The 19,754-nt window shown below is 42.1% G+C and overlaps 1 protein-coding gene and 1 long non-coding RNA gene across 7 annotated transcripts in view; one reads left to right on the forward strand and one right to left on the reverse strand.

The window, feature by feature from the left end:
- Nucleotides 1–6,678: 6,678 nt before the first annotated feature.
- On the reverse strand, nt 6,679–13,904 carry LOC147755244 (uncharacterized). 2 transcript variants are annotated; one of them, XR_015328120.1, is made up of 4 exons: nt 13,718–13,904; nt 13,397–13,456; nt 8,505–8,559; nt 6,679–8,035 (listed from the first exon to the last, which is right to left on the reverse strand). It is a non-coding gene; the product is annotated as an uncharacterized LOC147755244 (long non-coding RNA). The 2 variants fall into 2 exon arrangements; XR_015328121.1 differs by lacking the exons at nt 13,397–13,456; nt 13,718–13,904 and adding an exon at nt 11,012–11,151 and having other exon boundaries at nt 7,104–8,035.
- LOC111251442 (uncharacterized) overlaps nt 11,144–19,754 on the forward strand; it is a 62,360-nt gene continuing 53,749 nt past the window's right edge. For 2 of the 5 annotated variants that reach the window (XM_086989829.1, XM_022808016.2), the window contains exon 1: nt 17,920–19,547. The gene's annotated coding sequence lies outside the window, so the exon portion shown is untranslated. Of the gene's footprint in view, nt 11,162–17,914; nt 19,548–19,754 lie in introns of those variants that run through there. The other 3 variants (XM_086989827.1, XM_022808012.2, XM_086989828.1) reach the window with 3 other exon arrangements.

Below are 19,754 nucleotides of genomic sequence, written 5' to 3' on the forward strand. Positions count from 1 at the left end.
CGTTCATCTACAGGTCCTAATAGAGATTAGCTCGTTTCGAACACGAGGATGTAACGAAAGCTGCAAAGTATACGTTCATTCATCACGTTACCGTTCAGACCGGCTTATGCGGTGACCCACTCAGTGTCAACAGCCAGATTGTATGCATATAGAACATGCCCTATATGAACGTACTACATATGGAGGGTCATTGCCCGATGGCTTTTATGCCTTCGTAAACATCCAGGAGGCCTCCATAGATATCTCGTAAATGACAGATAGATACGAACGTCAATGCCGTAGGTTACTGTTAAATAGTTACTGATCTCTAATTAATAGTATAACGTACTGTTACGATCATTATTTCCCGCTCCCGAGCTAGGCGTCTAATTAACAATACAATAAATTCTTTTTGTAGTCGTTTTTAAGGACGCACTAGTTTGGATAGGACCAAAGGATAGGGTCGGTTCGGTCACTTCTGTATCTGGTTCTTTTCAATATCATTGAAAAGGAAAATTCCATTGTGCGTAAGTAACTACTATTCTGTTTTTCTCACTGACCTGGAAGGACGAAAGTCCTTAAGCCGATTTTTACATCGAGCCTATCTCAGACACGCCACTAATGAGAAGCAGAAATTAACCAGTCGGTTGTATTCACAGTAAGTCATATCCTAAATGCCATAAAAACACAATAATATTTATGTCAGGCTTGGAAGAGGCTAAAAAACCACGATCATGCCAGGAACAGAACCGAATCGTCTTTTAATATGGAATACTTCAGCTGTATACAAACGTTCGTAATAACCACTAACATCCATAATAGTAAATAAATTGAAAATAAGACTGTAGTTAAAAACTTTGCTAGTTATCGTCACTGACCCATCGTTGAAGACGTATACTAATTAATTGCGCCTGCTTGAAAAAATGTCCTAATTCGACTATTTCATATAATAATACACACACGTATGAACTAGCTACGTATTCGAACTCTCAAGCTTGTAATTTGGGCTCACTGATTTTGCGGATACGCAGTGCTAGAATCACTTATTCGGGGTTGCGCTGAGCATCATGGCGCAGAACTTTCGCTGAACTTCTAAGAAGTTCAGCTTATAACCACATCAGCACTAGGTCTTTTACAAATAAATAATTCTCAGAGACAGTAAGCAACTGTGTGGCCAGTAGTAGTAAACGTAATTCATATGGATCGTATCGGCACACAAGGCAGGTGCTTTGACCATTGCGAAGTCGCATAACTTCCTCAGGAGGCTTTCAGCTTCGTAGCGTTAAATTATATGTTGAAGGGCACAGTATATCTTGGGATATATAGTAAGTGACGAAAGCTATTTTTCTATTGGATGTCGAGCGTCAACAATATAAATAGTTCGCCTGAGAGATAACCATTTATATAACTGATCATCATCCTATACGATACGACGAACATACAGCATTGCTGTCTTATCAGCTCATCAATGCTGGATGGCCACTTTGCTAAGCTATATTCCACAAACTGCGCTGCACTGCTAGAGGGACTGTGCTTAAAGAGGATAAACACAAACAAGAGAGCGCGATCTTATAGAACAGGTCTTTGTCGTAGCTTCATCTACTGCAGGTTATTCAAGGCTTACGCTCGAACAAAACACAAGACGAAAGCTTAAAAAAAAACATTAAAGTTTGGTAATCAAGCACTCTTTCTCCTCAGTGGAGTAGAGCAACTCTTCTAATTTATGCTACAGGCAACGGCGACCCAACCCAGCCCACCTTCTGAGAGGGTATTTAAAAAAAAGTCCTTTACTATAGTCTTCTTTCTTATTTTTAAGCGAGTTTTTGAAAAATAGTATGGCGATTCCCTAAAAATGACACGAGTTTAAAAAGAACTATTCATAATTTGTTTCGTACAGAAGCCACAATTTCTGATCGCACAGACACGAAGAACACAGGCAGGCAAGAGCTGATGACAATGTCGTCAATCAGGGACCCCCAGCGCTTTTATCTTTAGATCACTGTGCGTCTATTTGGCTTAAAGGTCACCCCTTGGCCGCATATAAGACATGACATAATTTAAAGTTTGTAACTCGCAGTTGACTTTTAGTTACTAATTTCATTGTACAGAGTACGATGACCCCTGAGCACTGAACCTTCACGTATGGCCGCAGTGGTCATCCGGGAGGAGGCCTACGGCATAACTAGGCGCATTTCAGTCTTCCGCCAAAACCCGTGAAAAGCAGGCTGACACTGCAGAGTGTTAGCCCCTACACTGCGAATTAATCTCACGCTAGCATTAAGTTGATGCGGTGCACAACACGTGCTACAAAGCCACCTCCCTTAGTGTTCTTTGAGAAAATCCAGCCCTTCTATTGGAAGGGTTTATATATCGTCATTCATGCACGACTGGATGTGATTAGGACTAAACTAATTTTATGTAAGCCGAATGAGGGCCCCGACTGCCAAACCTAGACCTGATTTGGCCAAGACTACGACTCACTGATACTTAGTTCTTCCCTTATGCTTTCCTTTACACTAGCCCAAATCTACTTTTAATAGAAGTACCGTTTAGAAGCAATGAGTTGCAGATGCCACCGATGCAGGGTAGCTAGGCTTCCACCGCGCCAGACGAAACAGGTCCTTGGGGCAAGGCATGACTTGCTATTTGATGCATGGACTAGTAGAAGTCCTCTTTCTTTATGTGGAGCAGAGTGGGGTGGCAGATGGGTTCATCTCTCGTCCAGTCCAGATCACGCAGGAACGCTTTCTTTAACCGTAGAGTCTGAAACACCACGAATTTTAGCAATCTGCGCAGAAGTTGGTGGGATAGTCCAAAGTTTCACTGCAAAAGAGGCAACGGCCTCGTTTACCGACATCAGCAGCCTCCGTTTTCCTGCCATGGGTCGGTGAAGGTTTAGCATCGATCCGATTTCGAACGATGCTTTCATTGCTTTAGCGACTGCTTACCTAATATGAAGGATTCGTTTCATTGCTTAGTACATGTAAACTTCTAGATACCTGGCTTATTTCGCCATTCTGCATTAGAGGAATATTCGGGTGAAGCTTAACTTCTATTCACAGCTTCTAACTTAGCCGGGGCTTGCCTGAATCTGCTCTCCTTTATCCATAAGAATAACCTGAGTAAAGCCGGGCTTGCCTTGCGCTCCAAGCTGTTCAGATGTCGCCTGTACAGCGATAGATCATCGACATACGTCAAAAACTCAAATCTCGAAAGCAAGTTTTGTATATGAAGGATGTCGTTGTAAGGAAGATTCCACAAGACGGAAACAAGTATGGAACGTTAGGGGACTTCTCCAGCGATAACAAAGGTTGATTGCGACCTGTCGTTTGTCGCCATCTACTTCGCTATAGCTCTGTTCTTGCAACCGGTTCGGAAAGACCTTTATTCCTTTAAAGCGCTATTAAGATCCATCGAGACCACGAGGACTTTCTCCGCTAGATATGTGAGCGATTCCGCTACGCTATCCAGGAGATCAGCTCTTGCAGGGACTCGCTCAAACTATTGTAGCGTGAGTAGAAGCGCTTCATCCGCCTAATGTATATTCATAAGAAGCTTTTGCCGTTTGGGCTGCTGGTGAACGCATTGCCCCTATATACTATGCCCGTTGCATGCAGGGACCATCCTTTTATTTTCGTTGGCACAGCAAAACCAGCTGTCACATCTTTTTGTCATATATATCTCTGAGGAAGATGTATAGCTGCCTGGTAAAACTGCAGTTTACTTGATTTATTTTAGACATTAAAAGTACCAAGGTCCTCTTTGCTTGTTGCTAATTGTCCTTTGGGAAGCAGCGCCGCATCAGATTTTGTTTCTCCGCCGCCGTCGTCCCTTGCTAAAGTCTATTGGTATTCTCAGCCTCGGCGGGCTCTTATCTACATCGAATTATGTAAACCGTTTTTATAATCCCCTAAAGCCTATTCCATTATACATGAGTTCTTAGCCTTACTGCCCCCAGCTGTCTTGCTTTTTACGCTGGGCAGGTCACTACGTTTGCGGTATGGCCAGCTCTCTCACAATTATAGCAAGTAGTTCGTCGTTGCAGCCCTTGGCAAAATAGTCCAGGGTACCGTACCTATAACCCCTCTTTCTTTTCACACCTTCTTCCCATTCGCTGACCCATATTTAAGGCAGAAAAGAGGTCTGGGCAAGACACCCTGCTGATGAGTAACCTATCTTTTCCTAGCGTTTTCTCCGCAGCATTTTTATGCGTCCTTTTAACCCACAAGAGCGATAATACGCAGAGCCGGATCGACGTCTAGCAGAAACTTTTTGAAATCGTCGGCGCCCCTTAACTCCTATCTCCGCCTTTCTCAGGATTATTGTGCTGCACTGTGAGTCTTTGCGTGTTGTGTAGTATTCCAAATTTGAACCTCGCTTGTTATCGATAATGGCTACTTTCACCGGTACACTTTTCACGATAGGTTCCGAGAACTTTTGTTACCGGCCAGAGCTGCAAACAAGATAGCCTGAAATCATCTCACCGCTTATTCAGTCCGTAACACATTGGCTAACCGAATGAAACATGGTCTCTATTAGAGATGCGTATAGTTTAATGCTCGCTTGTTCTGCATCGACAGTTTCAAAAAGACGCATCGCCTTCACCGATTCTTCTCCAGATCCGATAATTAATTCGATGACAAACTTAACAGCTACTTCGTATCCTTGTCCTTTGGACCCTGGAACGTGTTAGGTATGCTTCTCAAAAAAAAATTCGTCATATGGGTCGTTCTTTCCAGTTGTAACGATTGTGACCGGACTTTTTTTTTTTTAACTATACTGATTCCAGGCCATGTAGAGCGGCTATAGATACTATCGGGCCATTTTTCAGAGGAACGACATTAAATAGGTACCCTCTACAGGCCGAAATCCCTATGTTAATCCTAATTAAGCGAAATCCTTACTCCTGATTTCCTAGTGGACAATTTGCTAGTAAATTACGTTCCTTGTCTTTAAGGAGAAATCTAATTTCCCTGCCGGGTTTGGTCAGATTGTTGTAAAAAAATTGTTTCTCCAGTAACCAGTCCCTTATGACCGTCAATGCCGGGTGTTTCCGTTGCCCTTCATCATAACCCATGTCTATGGCAGTCGCTGGGTTCGCATCGGGGTCTCGCAATGTCTCTTGAGGCCTAGCTTGCTGAAGCTTCCATATTTCATGTGGCTACTTAAAACTTTGTCGGCCCCATATAGATCCATAGTTGATTTTTAGTTTCAATACTTACAAACACGACACGCTAAGATACAGCTAGATACATCAGTTTACAAAAAAAATATTACAGAGCTAACAATTGCTCGTCTTAGACCTACAACTCGATAACACTCCAAAGTTGAACTAGAGTCAGACACACGTGATCATCACGCATGAACTGTGAGGAACTCGGAAGAGTTGAATCTGGTGAACGTTTCATCTTTCGAACGAGCAATGCGGGTGCACCGCCGGCGACCTAGCCAACTCTTGTACCTCTTTGTTGACGCACTAATCTTTCCAGAGGATTTTAGATGACCATTTGTTCTTTATATATTTTGTTGCTCTGTATGCGTTCGTTTCCTTCATGACCACCTATTTAAAGTAAATAAATGATGATTAAATAGATCACTATAGCTATTTCCGTAACAGAAGACTGTGCCGTTGAGCTGCACACACTAAACGGCCTTTTTCGCACATCAAGGCGTCTACGGTTACGTATGTGTTGTGCATATCTAGGCGCTCGAAAACATTAAAGATATGAAAAGTAAATAATTGGACTGGCTTGAATGTAAGGACTAATGTTTGTTTTGACTGGAAACGAGCATTATGTAAAGCCGAGTAATTGCTAACCATTTTAAAATATAAACGTTACCGCTGCACGCGACAACCTACTTAAAAAAAAAAAGGCAAGACAGTGTTAGAAGAAGTTTATATTTCTAAGTCTACTTTGGACCGTGTCTGAGCGATTACATAGAATGTGTGACATCTTTTTCTACTCTACCACAGGATAATGTATTGTTCACTTTTATAGCACCTCGATTCTTCGAAAGTTCATGATTCAGCTGGGTTCCTCTCTCTCCTTCCTTCTTTGCATTTTCCCACCCGATGGGCAGTATACAAAAATCGTGTCGAGACCTTTGTCAAGCGTATATTCACTTATATTAGGTAGTACCTACAATGGTAAACCACATTTGCAATGAGACATTTATCAGATATACATAGGTAGCACTATTACAAAACTGATCACTATTCACATCAGAATTTTGACCAATTTATGACTTCATTTAGTCACGAAAATTGACCGAAGATACCGTCGGTCAAGGCAGTCTAATCTAACGCACAGCAGGGGGCAAGGAAACAGGTAAAATACGTTTTAAAGTTAACTGATACTTTATGCTACGGCAGCTTAGCAGCGGGACCCTCTGTAGCGTATAGCCCAGCTAAGAAATACAAGGAAGTCAGTTACCGGTGCTATGAGCGATCCGGCTCTCTTTCAAGTATCCTTAAGCTATACGACGGGGAAAGTAAGGACAGCTTTGACCAGGACGAATTTTACACTTAGTACGAGAACGTCCTATGAGTATAAGTATTTCTACGTTTCTAATAATTTTGTATCTATATCAACCAAGTATGCTGTTTTTATGGTGACTTACTAAATACATCATCATATTAATTGATTAATCATCACTTATATTTGATGTTATCATGATTTATTTAGATTTTTAGTACCATTATCGTACAGGTGCAGCACTTTGCTTGCCCCCGTGCGTGCATGCATCCAGAAGCGGTAGCTCACGCACTGGTTTCTATAACTTTGCAAATGTAAAACTTCAAAAAAAGAGAAAAAGAAGGCATACAGCTAATTCGAAGTTTTTTCTCAACAAATATGGTAGGCTGTTTCCCCTCTTCTCCGTTCGAACAAGACTAGTAATAATATACTGTAATGCTTTTTAACAAGTGTATTGTAGTCCTGTTCAGTTATTCGAAAAATTTAGAAAGCAACAAAAATTTGAAAGTTCTAGGATCCTTACTTACAGATTATTTTCTGCCAAAATAATAAAACAACAAGAAAACTTACAAAGTAATATTCATTTTATATTAATATCCCTAAAAAAATGACAGATAGAAAAGTTTGGCAATCGAAGTCGCAACTGAATCGTTTCCGTGTAATAATGTTAGTTCTCGCTAAAATAATCTAGAAAATACGCTAACTCGAAAGACATCTGAGCTATAGAAAGAACGCCTGTTTATCAGATAAGCCCAAAATAGTGTACATTTAATGGAGCAAATAGATGAAATACATCAACATGCGATGTTCCTAAGAGTTTAGTCAGGTCCCCTGATTATTACATGATATATAGTAGCATACAAATTTACATTTTTTTTTTTACATTTGCGAATCCCCAATTTTTTAGTAATGGATATATAAGTCGCATTAATCAAACAATGACTTCACATCAGTCTGCTAGACTTATCCTTTTATACTCATGGTATTTTCTCACAATAACGAGCTGAGTTAAGCGATCTGAAAAATCTTCGCGAAATCCTAACCCAAACGTGAAGACACGTTAAAGGGCTATTAAATCTAGCATATATAATGCAAATATCTCAGTGACTCAGTATGCGGTAGACGCGCGAACGCCCTATACCTTCGCAAATATTACGTGGATACCCTGGTTAGACTTTTTTGTTTCCGATTTTGTTTCCGGAGTGACTTTTCGACAGTCGCAAACAATTCGTGCAGATCGTCAGAAAGATGGTTCATGCTGTGAAAGACCACGAAGTCAATAGTCGTTCGAAACTCAGCGAATGCGTCTGCTGGTGAGTGTCGAGTCTGAAGTGCCTCATCGAGAAGACGGATTTGCCTACGAACTTCGTTGAGTACCTGATTTCGGAGCACAAGCTGGCGAGGTAGCGAATACCACTCTTCCGGTACTTTGGAATCGTGTAACAGCTGAAAAACGCGATCAGCCCCTGCAAGATAGCTCTTCGCCTCGCCGAAATCGGACGATCGCTCTTCGCAGCTCATACCTACGACCACAGCGTCGTTGTCGTAACATCTATGATGTATAGAAAACAAACAGACGCCTAAAATAGAATAGAAATATGCTTACACTACAAGTTAATTCAAGATATTACGTTGCAATTTTGTATTTTTCTTGTAATTTTGTAATGCAATGTATTACGCCAACAATTTTTCTGAGGAAGTTTGGCCACAGAGCGAACGCTTTATGTATCTAAATTAAAATTGCGCCAACATATTGAATTTGTTCAACATGTGTTTGTAATAGGATTGAAGGATAAACGGCGAATTATTACGTCGCGAAATTTCACGTCTTTGGATGCACTCATGTTGTGTCAAAATAGAGGTGTTGCGCCTGACTTCTCTGATGCTCTCACTGTTACAAGACAAATGGAAACCTGGCCGCGATTTTATAATGAGATCACAATTTATACGTTCTAAAATAATAATAATAATTAATACTTAATAAATACTTACGAACTGAAAAGAAGAACTACTTTAATGTCAATTTTATCAATTGTGGATTTACTTCACCTTTATATAATCGCACCCCGGCCTCCCTTTACTCCAAATTACAGTTCTGACAGACCTGGAACAAAATAAACTATTGTCAAAAAAAAACGTAAATGTTAATTTACGTTGAACCATAGAATGATATGGACTAGGTTTTCCGTCAAAGTGAAATAAGTGTATATTTACTAATAAATAAATAAATAAGTGTAACATTCAGGCCACGCTTCAAACACCCTCAGAAAGATACCGATACATAGATTTAATACCAGTACTACACTCGTTCGAATAGGAATTGTCTGAATGGACGGCGGCCAGTGCCACGCGCTTAAAAAAACTCATTTGGCTGCAACATCATGATGGCACCGTAACATCCCTCTATTTCGGATCTTGTGTATATCCATGTTCATCCAGTAATTAGATCTCTAGCGATGCTACATGTGCATACAACAGAGACGCGAGTAATAACATTCCGAAGATCATCTTTGCCTATGTTGTTTGAAATAATTTTCCTACATTTAGTAGGCCTAGATAATCAGCTTAGAACAATTGGTCTCTAGCGCCATTGCTGATGCAAGATAGGTTTCACGGTATCGAGATTATATCGCCTGCTCATACACTGAGAGGCCTACGTACACTTACTTAAATATTTAATATACATATACATGTATGCGAATATATATAATAAGCGGCTAGGTCGCTGGTTATTGTGGTCTCATAACGTAATGCGTTCTCTGCCCCGATTCAAGCCACATGTGACCCATATCGTTCACCAACCCCCAGACTAACAAGCATCCCTGCGAAAGGACGTATTGAGATGATGTTCTGCCCGAAGAGAATTTCCTTATAGCCACTTCGGTAATGAACAAGTGTGAGAGCAGAGAGTTCCGGAAATAATAGCCTTAATACTGAACGACAAGTTTTTATCACACATAAAGCCGAGTATTATTTCTCCTTCTTTTTTTTTTCAAATATAATAGCCGTTTAGAGTAATATCATCTGCATTTATATTTATCTGCGCTTAATTCGGGCTGTTATTCAACTCTTGACTGTTGTTTTGTTTCCTGTAGGGACACTTTTAGAGCTTACAAACGCTCGAAAGTGATATCGAGGGCGCCGAAAGTCTACACCGCGACAAGTCGCTAGTCTCAGCCGCAGAATGGTTCGCGCCGGAGCTGTTGCTGACGCTGCTTCGACCGTCGCCGCTGGGAACGCGACTTGTCGCGACTGGCTCTCCCTTGTCGCCACTGATGATCGTAGTGACCAGAAACAGTATCTGAACGAGCCCCCTCTGTGAGCTACCTCCAGGGGTGCGCAGAACGCACACGGGCGCTAAGATTGAATTCAACCTCGTTCGACTACTTAAGCCTCTAGCCGAGGGGGAGTACTTGTCTAACGCTAAACAGCAGCGCCTGGAACAAACTGATATCCCAAGATGTAGATTATGCACTGCGTTAAGCATGATCAGCTGGTAAACAGCAGCGCCTGGAATCAAGACACAGGGCTAAAAAGCGACACAGACAGAGATCTCGGTTGGAAGCATGAAGCGGGACGATAACGAGAGGAAAAGAAACGCTCAAACTGGGTGCTTTCAGCAGCTCGTTTCCTGGAAACTGTCTGTTCACCGGCTCGTAGACATTCTCCTCCCCTCGCCGTCGCTGCAGTCGTTCAATTCCCCCTTTTTTACTCGTACGCTCATTAACATGACACAAAAGCGCATCGGTATATCAGCTCACTGTACCATGTATGTAGGTATCCCTATGTTGTATTACGAGCCGAAACGCTGGATGCACTAGTGGTCATCTAAAAGTAAATGTCGTAAGTTTCAAGAAAGTCGAGTACTCATATTTCCTTTGCTTAACCTTTACAGACGAACAGGAGTATTTGGAATCTTGTATCTAAAGGCTGATCTTAACATCGTTCCCGATTTTCTTCAAGCTGTAATCTTCATACGTTAATCGAAGCTGAGAAAGACCAGATTTTCGCCAAATGATTCGAACGATACCGCTACAAAAAGAGCAATTTGCATAGAAATGGTTAAATATGTGCGAATTGCTCTTCAAATCATGCGCTCCCTGATTAAAAGTACATTATCAGCGTCTACATTCAAATGATGAAAGATTCTATGCCATTAAATATCCGCATACGCAATAACTAGCGGCCGTGTGTTGAACAAAATTCAAAATGGTAATTTCAAACGACCTAGCACGAGCTCTCTGTTAACCAACGCTATGATGGCCTGCTGAATTTTTATGACGGTGCCACTACATCGGTCTACATAACACATATCCCTGTTCACTTGCTGTTTAAACAGGCAAGCTGTACGTAAACGTCCGTCTCACAGTGTGATCTTGCCAGACATCTTCTATTATACCGTATCGCACCGTAATTCTAACTAAGACGGAAGCCACATCGGCACTATCATTCTGTTCTACAGTAAACTCTAGCCAATGGTAAGATAGATGGATGATAGCTCACTTGAATCACGCCATAACAAACTTGTTCAAGTAAAGAAAATCCTTGAGACTTACATGGACACGGATTTATAAACGGTCTAGTAGTCACCTTCAGAGAGTAAACACTTCCTCTGTGTCACCCAAAATGTTTCAGGCATTTAACTGAAGACCAGTTTCAGTGTAACATCCATCTTGAGTGCTACTTTAGCCCCATCTTTGAAGTAGGTAAGTGAAGTGACGGCGGATTTGCATGCGCGATTATTCATTATAAAAACAGTATATTACAGTTTCCAAATTCTCCCCAGCGCCAATTCGTACGACCATCTATTCGTACGTTTCAAGGACTCATTAATGTGTGTCCGTGGCCATCTCTGTAAATGAATTGCGTACATGATAAAAACAATAGATATGCAATATTCGACTGCTCAAGTGCTTTCCTGCCACACAAATTCATCAATTCTTTAAAAGTACCTTGAGTTACCAAATAAATTACCTTGAGTAAGATGCTGCATAAAAAAAGTCATAGGACTACTATGGAGTTTGCTGGTCGAGACGGACCATCATTGTTTGGGTAAATGGGCGAAACGCAGGCCATTATGGTTAAACTGAAATACCTTAAGAAGCAGGCAAAGAATATTTGGCCATCTTAGAGACTGCCCCATTTTTTGTCGTTCTGCTGCCTAACGGTTCTAACTTCCGGAGTGGGAATCATGGAATTATTCATTAGCGAACCATGATGCGGGTACATGCCGAAATGTACCAACACCTAGTAACTATGAACTTGGAGGTAATCATGCTAACTCGTCAGAACAAGTTAATTGCTACATGAATTTTGCACATACCTAGGCACATCGAAGTGCTGTATAGAAACAACCTATTCACCCATTTCACTTGATCATACTTCCTAATTCCAGCGCTGCTTTTTCGACATGTTACACCTTTCACAAGTTAAACTTTAAGATTCAGACTTCATATCTAGCAGTATCTATTACGGAACGGCTCGACACAGGTTTCTAATAGTCTTCTCCTAAGATCCTAGTTTCAACAGGTTGGCAGTAATCTCGGCTATTTCCTGGACGTGTTTGATTCGTTCACCTTTTTTCCATAAAGGGCAACGTCAAACATTCAGTCTGAAATAAAGGTTTCAGACTTTTCAATTTTTGCACGGAATAAAATGGCAATCCCTAGAGTGCCAATTTTTGCCTTCGGCTCTAACTTATTTTCGCAAGTTAGTTTCAAAAGTTGAGCTTGGATCAAGATGACATTTTATGCCTCAGCTTGATCAGGCTTCATACTTCACGATCGAAAAGCGAGAAGCTATCTTGAACAACAGACATTTCCACGTTGATTTTTCCCTCGGAACACTTGACTGCAACACAGTATTATAATTTGGTTCTCGATGTTATCTATTGATAGAACGTCTTGATGCTATAATAGATTGTTTTATCTAATTTTCGAAATGTTCTGAACATCACTTGCAGGCATCGAGCCTATCCGTCGAGTAAGAAAGATTTCTGACAACGTCAAAAGCAGGGCTTCTCGTATCCGAGAACGATTTATCTATCAATCTAAATGTTCGTAAATAATATAAATGTTCATTTGAAAGCAGAGCATGTTCTATCTGATATATGAAGAAGAAAAACCTACTCCAGGTACGTTTTTGTATTTTCCTAAGGAAGGCAAAGTCAAAAGAATTACGTTTTATGATAATTCGATCATTTATTTTATACTTACTCTCTAGTTAATGAGATTACTTTTAGCGGCTTTATCGTTTCTTGCAAGCTACCGTACATCTTACCCTTTATTAACAAGTCTTCACGTAATGTCTCTCGTATCGCTTAGTACCTGGATTACGCGATTTGTAACATCTCATTGTTTTCATCAGTGTGAAAGGAATCCTACAAGATATGGTAGCTTATTTGATATCTTTCTTTAGATGCTTTTGAGTAACAAAGCATCATTATAAAGCGTCAACTCTTTCCTTCCCAGACGGCAAAATTTACGTGATTTCCGACGGCAATAAGCTACACGTCGTCGAGCGCGTATTCAGTCGTACTGCTGCCATTCGTTAGCATGTTTCGCTCGATAGCATCTCTTTGTGAGTTTCAACAATATTTATCACACCCACTATAGAGAAGTGAGGGTGGCATGCCCATAGAATCTTCAACAACATTATGGTTTCCGTACCACCGGCGTATTCGTGGTTGTTGACACAACGTTGTCGAAACAAAGGGCCGCTTCTCTAAGCATTATTCCTAGCCGTTCAATAGCGAAGAAGAAGTATAGAGCTTTCTGCTCACTCAAAGTTGTTTCCATATGTGTATCACTACATACAGTCACACCTTCTCTGGAGTGGACCCCTTACGCTTAGATGCCTCAATAGCAGTCTATGTAAGAAGCTGTTCAGAAACCCACTGCGGCCTATATACAAACATCACTAAATGAATCAGAACTTCTTACCACTGCGTATCTGCGTCGTAGGCTTTCCCACCGCGCCATACTGGACACTAAGTAATACTTCTGCAAGGAAAAATAGAAGAAGAAAAGTAGATATAAGCTGTATATACCCATATGTTTGTATATGACAACCAATGGCTTGCTTCATGGCCTCGCAGCAGCTGAGTTGCGGTAGAGGGCTACAGAATGCATATATACATGATTCACCCGAACCCTGACACAGGCCAGTGGCTCAGTAATATAGAAATTCACTGAGTGCTTTCTCGTATCACTCTATTCATTATTACCTTGATCGAAGCTGTGTTGAGACTTTACAACACTTACGTGGATCATCAGGCGTACAAAAGTAATATACACATTCATACAGAAAAAGCGACGGGTCACACAGGGGCCAGGGTCGCTAACCAGCTTAGCCGTCTGGTCTTGTTCATTCGATGGCGTCATCGACTCATCCCGGTATCGTAGGTGACACGAGCGCCGTTACCATCGACCTTGCACAAGGGCAGGCTTGGTTCTGATGACTATGACACGCATGAAGAAGATGATAAACAAACGAGTTAAGAACGATTTCTCTTAAGATCTCTAGCCACAAGTTGCTTGGCTGGAATAGTTGCCATAGAAATAGAGAAGATGAGAAAATAACGCCAGTTAAAGCAAAGCATATGGTTATTGCTATGCCCAGGTCTTTACCACCTCTGGCGTTCGACAAAAGCATGCTATTTCCTCCGGTAAGTTACAGATATTCGAAAGTGTGGGTGTTGTAGATACCTATGATATGCCGAAGACATTGATGTGCTGTCCGAAAAGTGGCGACAGCTGGAACACATGTGACCCAGTCTATCGGGTGACACTGCGACAGGCATTTTCTCTACTAATTAGTTTGTTTGGCCCTTAGTGACCCTTATCAGCCTGAAGCATGTTATTAAGCGAGTCCATGACTGAATGACACACGATCCTATGTCCATGTACTCTATGAAACAACACTGAAGAGAAAGAACATACTTCATTAAGTTATCTAGATTTTTCCTCTAGGTTCTCGCTTAGAAATAAGCAAAAAAAAAAAATCTTAACGGCCTCTGCATGTGGTTATCAAATTGTCATTCAACGATAGCATCGTATACAAAATACGACGAAGCCCGATAAAGCGAAGCAATCCAGCCTTACAGATTTAATTTAACAGGTCCTTATGTACCTGGTATTTTGATCGTCGGTATCTCGCGACGCAGACTTACACGCATCCATGATCGACTTGAATTAAAACACAGCAATTAGTGTTTAGCATTTCCTTATTAAAGGACTAAAATTTATTGACTTTCTCTGAAAAGTAAAAACCGGTTTGAAAATGCAGCACTGTTTTTCGGCAAAATTTTTGACCTTACAAGGACACCGAATGGTGGTAAAAGCGCAATAAAACCAGAGCGTTAAGATGCGGCGACGTTTTACCCGCACGACTGTGTCCTGCTTCGCAATTGTCGGCAATATCTGAAATTGTATGTTCTAGAATGGGATCTTCCAGCGATGCAGTCAACTTTCCAACTTGTCATTAAGCAGAATGGATTGCGAAAGCGTTTTTTTTCTATATGATAGCCTTACGTGTGCATGTATATTGTACAAAGAGCACTGATCGAAACGCGTCGCAACCGAGAGCGATGGACGGATAGTGACGGTACTGTTTTTTTTGTCTGCCGCTTTCTTTTGAATCGAAATTATCGTCGTCGTCGGTTTTCCCCAGCGCGGCTAGACAGATGACAACCAGTTAGGAATAAGTAACTGACTGACTATATACATACTTATACCTGTTGTGCGTACTGCGTCCTCTTCGAAGGAGCGCCTCGTATGTACCTGTAGCTGTCTGCTGGCGCCTGCCTGCCTGCCTGCGTGCGTGTGCCTTTGTTAGAGTCGCCAAGCGATAGGTGGTGCGGCCTTAGTCTTTAGAGAAAGAGGCTTGCTCAAATACGGTCAGGTAGGTCTGATAATAGTCGTAACAGCGGTAAACGTTTGGTCCGCTTGTCTCGTTTACTTTGCCAGCAGCCTCCATTCTGTCGCTACGACTGTTTTCGCTTCCTGTATGTTAGCTGTTCTGTCTTAGCTAGTTCAGTAATCCGCGCTAACGCGAGCGGGGTGATGACGGGTCCAACATGTCACACGACGGGCCGCGCCGTTAGACACAACAGCCGAAACTCCATTGCTCACAAGTTTATGTGGAGGGCCAAAGGGCGCTCTGAAGAAAGTGCCTAGCTGACCCGTAGCTCAGCCAGCAGGGAAACTTCTCGTTTCCCTGCTGGCTGTGGTACACTGACGTTCGACCTTACTGCGTTACAATGAATGCTACCCATAGTCCCCTTTTCTAAATATTGTCCAATATAAATCGGCATACACTTAGAATCGAATAACGTGTGCATACGGGATAATTGGCAATGCACCTCTCGGCATTTATTAGTTAATAACAATTAAAAAGAAATTTGCAACGATTATCTGGACGAGATATATAAACAAATAGCTAAGGTTGATTGAGCTGATTCTTCAGATTCGTTCAGGGATTCCATACGCACATGTAGACCGCAATCACTTTAACTAGACTGGAACATTGTAATGCTAAAATCACCCATTCCGAGAACGAATAGAAATTGTTAAATATAGCGTTGAGATACTATCTCGATCTATAGATAGTCGCCCATACAAACTAGGACCTGGTTACATACAGACACCTACACATAGATGGGTTTCACTCTCTGTTGAATGTATCTGTCCGTCTGCTGCTGCTGCTCATTCGTCTTATTCCACCTGCCTTTGGTGGGGGCCTAGTTATTGAGCTTATTGGACGGGGACTGATGGCTCGTCGCTTGCTACTGTGACTGGGAGCCTGTTTGGTCCTTAATAGTGTCATTGTTAAAGCCACAGTAATAGCAAGCAAACGTTTGCTCGAATTAGAACAGAAGTAACGATGCATGCAAGTCAAGCGTTAGGACGCTTGCCATGACTATAGCTAGTACCTCGATCGAAGTGGCCGTTGGACTAGCGTTTCTCTCAACCATTTCAACGTATCTGTTAATAATTTACGTGATTACATTCGTATCTGCATGAACCTTTAAATAAACTATAAGCTTTTGCAAGTAACAGACAGCTAAATCTCGTCCGGGCTTTGTATGCACCTTAGGCACATATAATTCAACCACCAAAAATTTGTATTGTTACACGCGGGTGCGGCCTTTGGACAGTCGTGTAGGTCTAAGTATTTGCGTAAAGTCTGCTGCGCTACAAATACGTGTTAATTGAATAAGTTTTACTTCAATTTTTGAACCTCCAATGCATTGAACATATCGTCAACGAGTCGTCATAACTTGAAAAATATTTAGCTCGATTAATGGACCATTAAAATAAAATACGACCACGATATCCAGTAATTGTCGTTTGTTTCTTTGTTCACTGGGTTTGTCGTGTAAGGTATACCGTTGAACCAGCGAGGGGTTTAGCCGTCTAAACCCCCAGATACTCGACCCTTGAATACCTGGTATTTGAAAAGCCCTCATCTAAGCTAATGACAATAAGAGCTAATTCGAGTTTAGGAAGAAGCGAAAGCTTGAGCCAGCGAACACGTAGAACTATACACAACATAAAATAATCATTATTAGCCGTACTGTATATATTTTTATAGCACAGGCGTGTCATTTGCTCTGCTGTTGTTTGACACTTAACTACGTACGTATAGCCTAGCGGTATGGGTAGCGAAAAATACATCTCCCAACTTCAACGACGAATCAATCATATGTGAATTGTCCGTTGGTCCGAAGCACACAATATACGGTCATACAGAATAAGCGTCAGTCATTCTACTAGAACAACGTTTCGCCTTTTGTTCTTCCTTTCGTATTTACAACATCAACCCTTCGTCTGGACCAGTTCATCATTATCGGGTAGAAGAACATTGTTTAACTGCTGTTATTTACGCCGTTTTGACGAATCCATATGCAGCATAGCTGTACCTATTTGTACGTAACGTTATCTGGGTTGATCGGCTGTCGTTCGATTCTGGTCATCATGGCCCATTTCTGCTCGACTGCAGCACACATATACTATATGTACACATATAGTCGAAGGAGCCGCAATAGTGCCAACGGTTATCACAGTTGCCTTCTACCTCTCTTTCCTTTTCTCACGTCTGCATGTTATCTTTCTAAGTGTACAATACGTATAGTAAGAAAGTACGATGTGCAGACGGTCTCATGATGCGACCGCGGCTGGCGTCGATGCCGTTGCTAATACTAATCTCTGCCGTACCTCTCTCGTTATTTGCTTTGGCGGCTTGTTTTTCTAGGAACAACAATCAGTCTTTCTTTCCTTCTGTCTTTACGGGCCCCTTCTCTCAGGAGTGAGGGCCCTCTCGACAACACGGCCCGGTTTTGCTGTTGATAGGAGGAGCTTTAAGCCGCCCCGCCTTCGCTCGCCGGTAGCTGGCAGCGCTGGCTGTGACGCCTGCCGCTGGACGCCTGACGTTAAGCTGCTGCTGCTGCTGCTGCTGCTGCCGCTTCCGCCGTTGCCGCTGATAGTACCGGCTGCTGGTTGATGTCAGCAATGGCTTCTGCTAGGTGACTCGCCAGCTAGCTCGAGCACCGTTGTGTAGCATTCGTCTGCTTGGTGCTCGGTCCCGCCGGCAAACGCTGGTGTGACGCTAGTGATATTGACTTGCTGATTTCGTCGCTGCAGTTACTACGACTTCTACTGTTGATGCTGGTGATTCTGCAGCTGTTACGCCGTCCGTGTTGTTTGCAGATTGCTGCCTCCTATGAGTACCGCTACCTCGTAGGTAGCTTCGTTAGTGAGCGCTCGTGCATGGTATGCCAAGTTCGCTACTGCAACAAACGCTGCTCGCAGGAGCGACTTGGCGCGCCACTTTGCCCAGTGAATGCGTCTGTTATCCTACCTCTGTGGCTCTCTGCGTCTCTCCCGTTAGTCGGTGGTAATATCGTTTGACTCCGGACTGCCGGTTATTGATAGAGTTAAAAGTGTGGCGCAGTGACATTTTTTAATTATTGTTGTTGTTGTTGTTGTTGTTGTTGTCATCATCATCATCGTCGTCGTCGTCGTCGTTGTTGTTGTTGTTGTTGTTGTTATGGATCTTTTGTCACGTCCTGTTTGGTTAACCAGCCGCCGACCCAGTTGAGAGAACTTCACGAAGAACGAGGTGCGCGCGTGAGTAGTTTGGTTCGTATTACTGTGAGTGCGTGTTGTGATAGTACAGGCCTACGTCGAGTGAATTTATGAAAAGCCAGTGCAGGAGAAGCAGCGGCACTGATACAGCATCAGATTGGCCTGTCACTATTCAATTAACTCCTGCTGCTGCTGCTGCTGCTGCTACCGTTTTGCCATTTGTTACCTCCAGTGTTTTTATCTCAAAGACGGCGCCCTGCTTACCGAAATCTGCGGGTGAAGACTTTTCCCGTATTCGGTGTCATCTCATATGCACGGAACGACGAGACAACTACCAGAGAAAGTACAAGACGTCAAGCTGAAATTAGCGTATGCATTTGAAAACCGTCGTAGTATTTTGTTAACAGTAGCAGCTTAGTCCCTTCAGTCAACGTTGTGACGAAATATCCTGAATTATACCGTTCTAAACACTATATTCTACCACCATCTGCAAACATGATTTACGGTCATCGGGGACGAAAGTGTGTAATTTAGAATGGACATTTTGCTTGCAAAAAAATGTTACAAAAAAGCGTCTGCCGTACCAGTTCGGGGCGTGCTACACCTTACAACCGGGATGTAGTCTCGTATTAAGATCATTTTTTTCGATCAATCGACCTCGAAAACAGTGAAGGGTCATATATTTACTAATTGTGCCGTTGGTGGTTAGTTACTTTGACGAAGCGAAGTGCACACAAAGTTGTACAACTAGTAGGGTTGAACACGTTTGATACTGGTCATCAGGCCAATAATGTGCAATACAATGATGGTCTCTCAGCTTCGATTGCAAACTGGATAGTATAATCATTATGTGAACATTGTTATTATTAAACTGCTTATATGAAGTTGAACCCTTGTGACCTTTTTGACTGAAGTGCGAGGAGACCTCAAGTTCATCAGGACTAACTGGCATACGAAAAAGATCCCGACTGTAAAAAGGTCTACGACCATTGCGCTGTTTTTCTCTGTGAGTAGTTTCGCTTTACTGTTTCTAGACTTACGTTCTTTGTTTATTACACATGTAATACTCCTTTCAAAGTCTTACCAAAATCGGACTCACTCTGGAAAAGCTAATTGTCTGATCATTTATTTAGAGCCTTTTCTAAAATGGAGTATGAGCATCTGGGATCATTTGGAGCCCGTAAAATCTCCAGTGCGTCTTGAGGCGTAAATG

This window comes from Varroa destructor, unplaced genomic scaffold, assembly GCF_002443255.2.
Source record: "Varroa destructor unplaced genomic scaffold, Vdes_3.0 BEIS01000005.1, whole genome shotgun sequence".
Classification (NCBI taxonomy): domain Eukaryota; kingdom Metazoa; phylum Arthropoda; class Arachnida; order Mesostigmata; family Varroidae; genus Varroa; species Varroa destructor.